The following is a 12773-nucleotide window of genomic DNA, read 5'->3' on the forward strand; positions in this document are numbered from 1 at the left end:
CTTTAGAATAAATGTAATGGAGCTGATTCTCCTCTCACCCTGGTGTAATCAGGAATGCTTCTACTGAAGTCAGTGGAATTACACTAGTTTTAAACTGGTGTCAGTGGCAGGAGAATCAGGCCCAATATCTTTGCCTACTAAATATGTAGGGTGGAATCTCGGTCCTTTCAAAGCAAGCTTTGCCATTGATTTATTTCACTAGCAGCTGAGAGAGTTTGCTCTGTTGGGCCCTCTGGTGGTCCCCAGGAAGTCAACAGCAAAACTCCCAATTTAATGGGACCATGGTAGGGGCCCTCCATATGGAATCATTTAGGTTTTTCAAACATGGCCCATTATGTAGCTGAGTAAGAAAGGAAGGATGGTTTAGGGTAGTTAGGGTACTGGCCTGGAATTTGAGAGACCTAGGTTCAGTTCATTGCTCTGTCACAGACTTCCTGTGTGATCTTGGGCACAACACTTAGTCTCTCTGCCTCAGTTCCTCATCTGTTAAATGCATTTCCCTACCTCACAGGGTTGTGAGGATAAAATTATTAAAGATTGTGAAGCACTCCGATATAATGTTGATGGAGGCCATATAAGTACCTTAGATAGAGTACCATGCAGTCACATGAATAAGGGACCTGTGCCTGACATGAAGTTTCACACTCCAAACCCCTCGGTCCCAGTCCAGAGCCCCCTCCTGCACCCCAAACCCCTCACTCCTGGCCCCACCCCAAAGCCCACACCCACAGCTGCAGCCCGCACCCCCTCTTACACCCCAACTCCCTGCCCCAGCCCTGAGCCCGTTCCCACACTCCAAACCCTTTGGCCCCAGCCGAGAGACCCCTCCTGCACCCCAAACTCCTCATCCCCAGCCCCACCCCCAGCCGGAGCCCTCACCCCCTCATAAGAACAGAAGAATGACCATACTGGGTCAGACCAAAGGTCCATCCAGCCCAGTATCCTGTCTGCTGACAGTGGCCAATGCCAGGTGCCCCGGAGTGAACCTAACAAGTAATGATCAAGTGATCAAGAGAAGACTGAGAGGGGACATGATAGCAGTTTTCAGGTATCTAATAGGGTGTCATAAGGAGGAGGGAGAGAACTTGTTCACCTTAGCCTCTAAGGATAGAACCAGAAACAATGGGTTTAAACTGCAGCAAGGGAGGTCTAGGTTGGACATTAGGAAAAAGTTCCTAACTGTCAGGGTGGTTAAACACTGGAACAAATTGCCTAGGGAGGTTGTGGAATCTCCGTCTCTGGAGATATTTAAGAGTAGGTTAGATAAATGTCTATCAGGGATGGTCTAGACAGTATTTGGTCCTGCCATGCGGGCAGGGGACTGGACTCGATGACCTCTCGAGGTCCCTTCCAGTCCTATAATCTATGAATCTATGAATCTCTTTCCTGCCATCCATCTCCACCCTCTGACAAACAGAGGATAGGGACACCATTCCTTACCCATCCTGGCTAATAGCCATTAATGGACTTAACCTCCATGAATTTATCTAGTTCTCTTTTAAACCCTGTTATAGTCCTAGCCTTCACAACCTCCTCAGGCAAGGAGTTCCACAGGTTGACTGTGCGCTGTGCGAAGAAGAACTTCCTTTTATTTGTTTTAAACCTCCTGCCCATTAATTTCATTTGGTGGCCCCTAGTTCTTATATTATGGGAACAAGTAAATAACTTTTCCTTATTCACTTTCTCCACACCACTCATGATTTTATATACCTCTATCATACCCCCCCTTAGTCTCCTCTTTTCCAAGCTGAAAAGTCCTAGCCTCTTTAATCTCTCCTCATATGGGACCTGTTCCAAATCCCTAATCATTTTAGTTGCCCTTCTCTGTACCTTTTCTAGTGCCAGTATATCTTTTTTGAGACGAGGAGACCACATCTGTACACAGTATTCAAGATGTGGGCGTACCATGGATTTATGTAAGGACAATAAGATATTCTCCATCTTATTCTCTATCCCCTTTTTAATGATCCCCAACATCCTGTTTGCTTTTTTGACTGCAGCTGCACACTGTGTGGACATCTTCAGAGAACTATCCACAATGACTCCAAGATCTCTTTCCTGATTAGTTGTCACTAAATTAGCCCCCATCATATTGTATGTATAGTTGGGGTTATTTTTTCCAATGTGCATTACTTTACATTTATCCACATTAAATTACATTTGCCATTTTGTTGCCCAATCACTTAGTTTTGTGAGATCTTTTTGAAGTTCTTCACAGTCTGCTTTGGTTTTAATTATCTTAAGCAGTTTAGTATCGTCTGCAAACTTTGGCACCTCACTGTTTACCCCTTTCTCCAGATCATTTATGAATAAGCTGAATAGAATTAGTCCTAGGACTGACCCTTGGGAACACCACTAGTTACCTCTCTCCATTCTGAAAATTTACCATTTATTCCTACCCTTTGTTCCCTGTCTTTTAACCAGTTCTCAATCCATGAAAGGTTCTTACCTCTTATCCCATGACAACTTAATTTATGTAAGAGACTTTGGTGAGGGACCTTGTCAAAGGCTTTCTGGAAATCTAAGTACACTATGTCCACTGGATCCCCCTTGTCCACATGTTTGTTGACCCCTTCAAAGAACTCTAATAGATTAGAAAGACATGATTTCCCTTTAGAGAAACCATGTTGACTTTTGCCCAACAATTTATGTTCTTTTATGTGTCTGACAATTTTATTCTTTACTATTGTTTCAACTAATTTGCCTGATACTGATGTTAGACATACCAGTCTGCAATTGCCGGGATCACCTCTAGAGCCCTTTTTAAATACTGGCGTTACATTAGTTATCTTCCAGTCATTGGGTACAGAAGCCGATTTAAAGGACAGGTTACAAACCATAGTTAATAGTTCCGCAATTTCACATTTGAGTTCTTTCAGAACTCTTAGGTGAATGCCATCTGGTCCTGGTGACATGTTACTGTTAAGTTTATCAATTAATTCCAAAACCTCCTCTAATGACACTTCCATCTGTGACAATTCCTCAGATTTGTCACCTACAAAGGACGGCTTAGGTTTGGGAATCTCCCTCACATCCTCAACAGTGAAGACTGATGCAAAGAATTCATTTAGTTTCTCTGAAATGGCCTTATCGTCTTTGAGTGCTCCTTTAGCATCTTGATCGTCCAGGGGCCCCACTGGTTGTTTAGCAGGCTTTCTGCTTCTGATGTACTTAAAAAACATTTTGTTATTACCTTTTGAGTTTTTGGCTAGCTGTTCTTCACACTCCTTTTTGGCTTTTCTTACTAAATTTTTACACTTAATTTGGCAGTGTTTATGCTCCTTTCTATTTACCTCACTAGGATTTGACTTCCACTTTTTAAAAGATGCCTGTTTATCTCTCACTGCTTCTTTTACATGGTTGTTAAGCCATTATGGCTCTTTTTTAGTTCTTTTACTGTGTGTTTTAATTTGGGGTATACATTTAAGTTGGGCCTCTATTATAGTGTCTTTGAAAAGTGTCCATGCAGCTTGCAGGGATTTCACTCTAGTCATTGTACCTTTTAATTTCTGTTTAACTAACCTCCTCGTTTTTGCATAGTTCCCCTTTCTGAAATTAAATGCCACAGTGTTGGGCTGCTGAGGTGTTCTTCCCACCACAGGAATGTTAAATGTTATTATATTATGGTCACTATTTCCAAGCAGTCCTGTTATAGTTACCTCTTGGACCAGATCCCGTGCTCCACTCAGGACTAAATCGAGAATTGCCTCTACCCTTGTGGGTTCCTGTACCAGCTGCTCCAAGAAGCAGTTATGTAAAGTATCAAGAAATTTTGTCTCTGCATTTCATCCTGAGGTGACATGTACCCAGTCAATATGGGGATAATTGAAATACCTCACTATTATTCAGTTCTTTATTTTGATAACCTCTCTAATCTCCCTTAGCATTTCATAGTTACTATCACTGTCCTGGTCAGGTGGGCTTCCCACACACCAATCCCCTGCCCTGGCTCAGAGCCCCCTCCCGCACCCTGAACCACTCATTACTGACCCTAAACCAGAGCCCGCACCCCCAGCTGGAACCCTCACCTCCTCTCGCACCCCAACCTCCTGCCCCAGCCCAGTGAAAGTGAGTGAGGGTGGGGGAGAGTGAGCGACAGAGGGAGGGGGGGCTGGAGTGAGTGGGGGCAGGGCCTCGGAGAAGGGGCAGGGCAAGGGTGTTCTTTTTTTGTAATTAGAAAGTTGGCAAACCCCTAGTTCCACTGGTTCAGACTGTGGAGCAGCCACTCTGAGGCCTCTTCTTTCCCAGCCTGAAAGTTCTGATTAGGCTGGTGTGGAACTCCTATGCACAGAAGCGGAAAGGACTTGGCCCCCTATAGTTCCAAATTAGTGGGTCAGAATTTGAATCTCAGTAAAGAGTGCAGGATCAGGTTGTTTCTCCTATCTTCAAATTCTATTAGCATTAAAGAATATTTTTGATAATTTCAGAAGTTAAGGGCCACATTTTTAAACCCAGAAGCCCAAAATTGTCCTGTAGAAATGACAACACAACTGTCTGCCCATATGTGTCTGATCTGTGAGCATGGTATTTCTATTGAGCACTTGTGGGTCAAAATCCCTGCCCCTATTGAAGTTACGTTAAGCAAAATATTTTGGACTATATTAATTAGGTTAATGGATAGCTTTCCCTTATTCTCTAGCTACACCATTTTTGTTAAAATATCATATTAGCACAAACTATCATACTGATCGTTATCTTCTAGCCCATTCCACAACAGCAGATTATAATATTTAGGAACTTTGAATTTAAAGTAATGCAAATTAACTTTTGCTTTAGAAATATTTCACAATTATTATCATGTAATGGATTTCACAAATAATCTGACTTTATGTATTCTCTTTTTAAAAAGATAAGAGAGCTATGAAGAACAGCTAAATATCCAAACACTTACTGTTTTTTTAAAACTATTTTACCAGTGATAAGCCAAGAGCTTTAGGATGCAAGAAAACAAAATAGAGCATTATTCGTGTACAGAACTGTAATGAATGGAGGATTAGCAGCTCCATCTGCTGTGCTTTTTTACATTAGCCAGTTCTCACTTTCCTATTGGCACAATGGTCCAAATTTACCCCTGCTGTATCTACACTGACTTCAGGGATGTAGTGACTTCAATAGAGATACACCAAGGATTAATTTGGCCCAGTACGTCTATTTGCTTATTTTTAATTATTGAAGAACAACATACAAAATATTCAGTTATATTACATTAAATACTGTGTTGTTTCAAAATCTCTAGATTTTGCCCTCTAGAAAATAGGATAATCTAGAATAAAGCAAATTAAAAAGAATACTTAAGTGGGAAAAAGAAGACACTGATATTACTGTTGTCATAAGGTGCTTTGCTATTGTGGATGCTTACCTTGGTAATGTAATCTGCTCCTAGTAATGATTGCAGTCCTTTAAATTGTCAGCATTTCCACGCTGAATGTAAACAGCCACAATGAAAATCCAAACATAACCAACATTTCAGGAGATTAATTTCCTTATTGCTGAATTTCTTAAATGGGCAGTCTAATGATACTTCTCTGTATTATTCCAAGACAATGGCATGGTCATTAAACAAGGATTTCCTTGACCTAGTGCTGGATTTTGAGATTTAGAGACAGATGAAAGTGACTGTGACAGTCACCATTATCCCACACCTGAGCAGAAGCTTATGAATACTATGAATATGCATGGGATTTGACAAAGACTGTTGAACAATTCCTGTTCTGAAACTAAGGAAGATATTGGAAAAGTGTTACATAGCAATATTGTCTGGTGATATTTTTGTATTACTTTTATTGCAGATTCATACATTATTATTGTACTAGGGTTTTTCACTGGAATAGATATGGTTTACTGTTTATTCTTTCATATTTTCTCAAATAGCCTAGAATAATAATAATTACAGTTTTAGTCAATTTGGAAACTTCTCAGCCAAACTAATACAGCTTTGTAAGGGACTACAATGTTCCCATCATGATGCTTAAATACCTGTAAAATGTTTCATATATGTCTAGTTAAAAATGTTATTGTTTATAACATCTTTCTTGCCAATTCTAAGAAAAAATATTATTTTAGCTATCAGAGAGAGAAAAGCTATTAGTAGAAATCTCCTTGCTCTACCTTAGGTTTTGAAAAAAGACAAACTCATATAGAATTGTGTCAGAACATAAAACTGCAAAGAATTAATCACAAGCTGACAGGAAAGTATGATTTGTGGTTAAGGCACTGAGATAGATTGCAGGAGATTTGGTTCAGATTCTAGCTTTGCCATAGGTTTCCCTTCTGTCCTTCCCTTAGGGCTCAATTCACAATTTCCCCAAGGGCACTTTGGGTAAGTCTACACTCCAGTGTAAGTGGGACTTGAGTCATCGGGCCTGGGTAAGAGAACCCAGGACTTGAGCATCTACATTGATTCTTAACACTACATTAAGAATTTTCTAATCCAGGCTCGAACCTGGGGCTCTGGCATCATAGAATCATAGAAGATTAGGGTTGGAAGAGACCTCAGAAGGCATCTAGTCCAACCCCCTGGTCAAAGCAGGACCAACACCAACTAAATCATCCCAGCCATGGCTTTATCAAGCCGGGCCTTAAAAACCTCTAAGGATGGAGATTCCACCACCTCCCTAGGTAACCCATTCCAGTGCTTCACCACCCTCCTAGTGAAATCGTTTTTCCTAATATCCAATCTAGACCTCCCCCACTGCAACTTGTGACCATTGCTTCTTGTTCTGTCATCTGTCACCAATGAGAACAGTCTAGCTCCATCCTCTTTAGAATCCCCTTTCAGACAGTTGAAGGCTGCTATGAAATCCCCCCTCACTCTTCTCTTCTGCAGACTAAAAAAGCCCAGTTCCCTCAGCCTGTCCTCGTAAGTCATGTGCCCCAACACCCTAATAATTTTTGTTGCCCTCTGCTGGACTCTCTCCAATTTGCACACATCCTTTCTGTAGTGGGAGACCCAAAACTGGATGCAATACTCCAGATATGGCCTCATCAGTGCTGAATAGAGGGGAATAATCACTTACCTCACTCTGTTGGCAATGCTCCTACTAATGCAGCCCAATATGCCATTAACATCCACACTGCAGTACACAGACCCAACTCAAACCGATCAGATTCCAGGCTCCCTATGCCAGCTTGAAATGTGACTGCTGTAGCCCTTTGACCATGTTGCACTGTGGGAAAACTTGACTGTCCACCCAGCACATCAAAGGAAGTTTGAACAGCCCACCAACGCATCGTGCTGAGCTGTCATTTTGATCTGTGTGCACCCAGATACCAGAGCCAGCAACATGGAGGAGGCACCTTTTGAATAACTTTTTGCTTGAACTATCACTCCTGTGTCAGGAAACAGGCAGAGCTTTGATGAAATGCTGGTGGACATTTTGGTGGCATTTTCTGACCCAACAAAGGCACCTGACAGAGTGAGGGCAATCATCCTGGTCCAGAAGTGGGTTGCTGTAATCCTCTCAAAGCTGGCTATCCCAGACTGCTACACATCATTGCCAACCAGTTTGGTGTTGGAAAATTGACTGTAGGTAAAGTGGTGGCAGAGGTTTCTGAGGCAATCAGGTTTACCTCAAAGTGGTGGGCATAAAAGATATTCCTGACGTAACTGCTGGCTTTAAAAGAATGGGATTTCCAAACTGCACCGGCACCAGTGATGGGACTCATGTGCCCATAGTTTACCCTCTTCAAGGAGCACGAGTACAGATATACTCCCCTGTGGGGAGCTTGCTTCTGATTATGAGTTGGAAGGTTGTTTGAAGGCCAGATGAGGGGGTTCAGGAAAGATTTCTCTCAGAATGGGGTTCCCAGTGAGTATGGGTTGTAGTTGTTTGATGATACCCTGTATGGGTTGCAGTGTGGGGTGGTAGGTGACAACTAGGGATGTGTGGTCAGAGGGGGATTTATTTCTGTATTGAAGCAGGTTCTATCAGGGTGCTAACAGGCCACGTGACTTTCAATGGTCGCTTATAATATATGCTAACTACTCACGCTACTGTTAGGAAAATTCTGTGCCACTGTGCAATACAGAATTTGCACAGAATTAATGTTTTGCACAGAATTTCATTTTTTCTCCACAGAATTGGTGCCGCAAACTGCTGGCCACCACTAGGGGCTGCTGGACCAAGCAGAGCCCAGCTCTCCAGGTCGCAAATACAGGACACTGCTGGTAGAAGGGGGAGGGAGAGCTGGAGGGTTCTGGGCAGCTGCGGCTCTCAGCACACCTTGAAGGAAGGAGGCAGTGTGCAGGAAACTCCATACAAGCCCCGGACCCAGCATCAAGCTGTTTCTCTCTCTGGATCCCTGGACTATGGGGGTAGGAAGTGTGGGTGTGTGTACTTGTGGGCACCCCACAGCTGGGCTCTGGGGGGAGGGGTCTGGATGTCTGGGCTGGGGGGTGCCCCACAGCTGGACTCTGGATGGGAGGGGATGCAGGTGTCTGCACTGGGGGGATCCTGCAGCTGGGTTCTGAGGGATGGGGGTACAGGTGTCTGGGTGGGGGGTTTCCCGAAGCTGGGCTCTGGGGGTGTGTGTCTGAGACCAGAAAGGCAGAGTTTTCCCCCAAGATGCGCCCAGCAGGAATGCATGACATACCCAGACTGAGGCGCCCAACAAAAACAGAACAGAGAAACAGAAACTGGGTTGTCGTAGGGATTTCTTTAACTCTCTACTTCTGGGGGAATCTATTTTGTTGTCTTTATTGTTATTGACATACTTGCTGAAAGGTATTTTGAAATAAATTACCAAAATAATTCAAACTGGTATGATTATATTGTGTTATTTTGACAAATAAAATATGCAGAATTTTAAAATATTGGGCACAGAATTTTTAATATTTTGGTGCAGAATGCTCCCAGGAGTATTATGCTAAACTATCTGTTTGATTTTGTATGTAACTGTGATGCTCTGAATAACTTTCCCATACCTGAGGAAGAGCTCTGTGTAGCTCAAAAGCTTGTCTCTCTCACCAACAGAAGTTGGTTCAATAAAATATTATTCTCACCCACTTTGTCTCTGTAATATCCTGAAACCGACACGGCTACAATACTGCATTTACGAGAACATTGTAGCTATTAAAAACAAACAAAACAAAACACCACATATTAGAAACCCAGTAAAGTCATAGCTAACGTTATACCCAAATATGCAGATTCACAAAAGGCATCCAAAATATCAAATGAAATCAGATGCAAATCATATGCCAAATTTGGGCATATTTTTCAGGACATAATTTATTGTTGTTTCAGCAAGACTGAAAATTCAACTTGTATCAAGTTTAATGATTTTTCTTGAATCTTTTATTTAACGGCTTCTGTGCCCATATTATATAACGTGGTATTTTATTACTAAAAATATCAAATTTCATGTTGTTTTCATGTTGGTCCACAAGTACTGTGGACAAAATCTATATGTTTTATGTAGAGGAATTTTGAATTCCGTCTAAAATCCAATGGGGTTATATCTTAACTGAGATAGGGAAGGATCAGATTTGCTTTAAAACATGTGGTTCTGTTCTTGCAAACCCTTACTCCAGTGAGTAATTTTTATTCACGAGTGTTTCCATTGTAGTCAGTGGGATAACTCCAACTCTTATGGGTAAGGGTTTGCAGGATCAAGCCCTATGTTTGCTGAATGACTTGACAATAGGTACAGCTTTGCTCCCTTTTAAGTCAAAATCAGAAATCCCATTAATATCAGTGAAAGCTCAGTTAGTTCCAGTGTTTATACAAGGGTCAATATTTTCCCATAGGGATTTCTTACATTGTTTTGTATTTGAATCAAGTAACCTTGACTGATGGGAGGAAGATAGAAGCTCTGGATTATTGTTTTACTAGGCCTGCTTTAATCTATTTCCATATCTTGCTTTGTCAGCTCCTTTATAATTCTTTTCAATCCTATTAAGGCTGTCTCTATTTGCAAGCTCTCATTTACATGATACCTATACACAGGGCCGGCTCCAGGCACCAGCTTGCCAAGCAGGTGCTTGGGGCGGCCACTCCGGAGAGGCGCGGCATGTCCAGCTATTCGGCGGCAATTCGGCAGACGGTCCCTCACTCCCACTTGGAGCGAAGGACCTCCTGCTGAATTGCCGCTGCAGATCGCGATCGCAGCTTTTTTTTTTTTTTTTGCGCCGCTTGGGACGGCAAAAACCCTGGAGCCAGCCCTGCCTATACATATTTATTTATAAATCATTAGTTTTTGAAAGGAAGGGCTCTGCTTTGTAGTCACAAAGGAAATCAGAAATTTACTATGTTGTTGTTTTGTTATCTAGGTGGATAAATGCTTAGGTCTTGTCTACACTATAGGTATGTTTGTTTTTTGCAAATATTTCCCACCTTTTCCTAGTGCTGGTGCTGTTCCAACAATGGTAGGAGCACTAGTGTAGTAAAGGCTCCCACAGCTCCTAGCATTTTTAACCTTATATCATTTAGGCCTTCTCTGAGCAAGATTAGACAACATAAAGTTAAAACACAGGCAGCCTCAGAAGCATTGTCTATAGAATCACAATTGATTTGTTAAGGTGGCCAGGGTAATATCTGTAGCAAGAACAGGAATATTGATATACTACAGGCAGTCATATTTTTCAGCTCTGAGATAGTCACATCTTAAAGGATTTTTCATCTATTTATTCAGGGAACTCAATGAATGACCACAGAAAACTTGAATCTATGCCACGAACAAAACTGTCTCTTACTAAAAATAAGGGTTAATAAAGATGATTTTGTAATTTGTAGCACTGCATTTGTACATAAGATATAGAACAGAACTCAGTAATACTAGCTAATTCCTTCATTCCTTAGTCAGGAAAAAATTCCATTTAAAGTCAAATGGCAATTTTGACTGAATAACGTCTGCAGGGTTTAGTCCATTTTAAGACAACTAAAGTGTATTTGTAATTCACATAAAAACACTTTCAGCACACATACCATAAAGGGTTCTATTGAATTATTGGAATTTTTGTCTGACTAAATGAGAGCAGTAGTTAAATTTAAGGCCTCATGGGTCTAGAGCAGAGCTGCCAGGTAGCTGACACCCAGCAGTAACTGTAACCACCTTGTGCTTCACTGCTCATGACCCGCTGTGGAGACAAATCATAGGAAGTCCTGCCTCAAGGAGTTTGACAGGCAGCAGCCTCATGGCTCTTGATTCGTTTCCTGCCGTACATAAACACAATGGGTGTTCCAGAAAGTGTCCAGGTAAAAGTATGGATTTCCTGTAGCTGCTATGATCTTGGATTGATTTGGACTATGCCTCCTGACTTGGACTCTGAGCCTTGGTATTGACCCCAGCCTGGAACCAGACTAAGAATGCTGCCAGTACTCCCAGTCTCAGGTTTGCCCCTGCTCTGACCCTTCATCCTAAGTGCCCTTGCTAGGATCCTGACAGCAAACAAGATATAATGTGCACTTTCAAAAGGCTTCAGGATGATTCTCATTTTATTTGAATTGCACTGTAATTAATAGTCATAAAATATATTCTACTCCAGCCCCTCAGCTAATCCATTCCTAAAAGTTTTTTGGACCATCTTTTGCCTGCCCACCTTGCAACATGGCCAACGAACTACCATTTCCTTTTCTTCACATAGATGACAATTTTTTTCTGTTGCCAAATCCACATGCTGATACCCCTGCCTTTCAACATGATATCCAGCAGCACCTGCTCCATTCTTCTTTGGCTTGTCTCTAAGAGATTTTTCCATTTTCGAAGTCATCATATGAGTTTCTGCACCATAGGTGACAACAGACAAATGCAGATGTTGTATAATTTCTGCTTCAAGCTAAGTGGCATCCTTCCTATAAGAAACTATTTTAGTCTGCTGAATGACCTGCAGCCTGTGCTCATTCCTTCTACTTCTACTTCTTGGTCACTATCTCTGCAAACCATTTCTCCCAGATAGACATACTCTCCCATTTCTTCTGTTGCATTGCCTTATATTTAGATGTTAGGTATCTGTGCACCAGGTATATTTGATATGGGTCTTTGTCCTCTTGTGTTTCATATGCAGACCTATCTTCCTGCTTGTCTCATTGACCCCAGGGAGTATATCTCGAAGCTAACTGCAGTCTTTGCTAATAGAACAATACTATCTGCAAATTGCAGATTGTTCAATCATTTCCTGTTAATGTTTAGACTCTTGTCTGATCAGTCAAACTCTTTGAAGACTTTTAATACAGCCACAAACCAATATAATGTGGCCCTTCTGTACTCTTCTTCCAATTTGGAATGACTTTGAGCTGGACTAACAAATCAATATAAATATTAAGCAACTTGATGTAAGTGGTAGGCACACCTTGTCTCTGCCATGCTTGGAGAACAGTTAAAGGCTTTCTTGTAGTCCATGAAGGTGAGGTATAAGAGGGGTGATTATATTTTTAATTCTTCTGTGTCACTACACCCACTGTGAGCACATTCCATGACAGAATAGCTCACCTTGTTCTCTTGATTGATTTGCACCCAGTTGTACAATCTGTCAGTCAGTAATGACCTTCTTGACATCTTATATGCACATGACACGATAAAGCAATGCACTGGTTACCACTCTCCACATTGCAAGGACATCATTGCCCTTCTGACATTTAATGAACAATTGGACCAGTTCTAGTACTATCTTCCAGCAGTCAGTGTTTAAACCATGACTCAAAGTGGCTCTAGGGATTTACCCTTTTTTTATGGAGTTGAGCACAGCACTGACTTTTTCTAGGTGAACATCTGGCATTTTGGCAAGGTTTTCATCAGTGGCGTTCGAGGACTGAAATTGTCAATGTGGTTGTCTC

The sequence above is a fragment of the Malaclemys terrapin genome, chromosome 5, assembly GCF_027887155.1.
Source record: "Malaclemys terrapin pileata isolate rMalTer1 chromosome 5, rMalTer1.hap1, whole genome shotgun sequence".
Taxonomy (NCBI): Eukaryota; Metazoa; Chordata; order Testudines; family Emydidae; genus Malaclemys; species Malaclemys terrapin.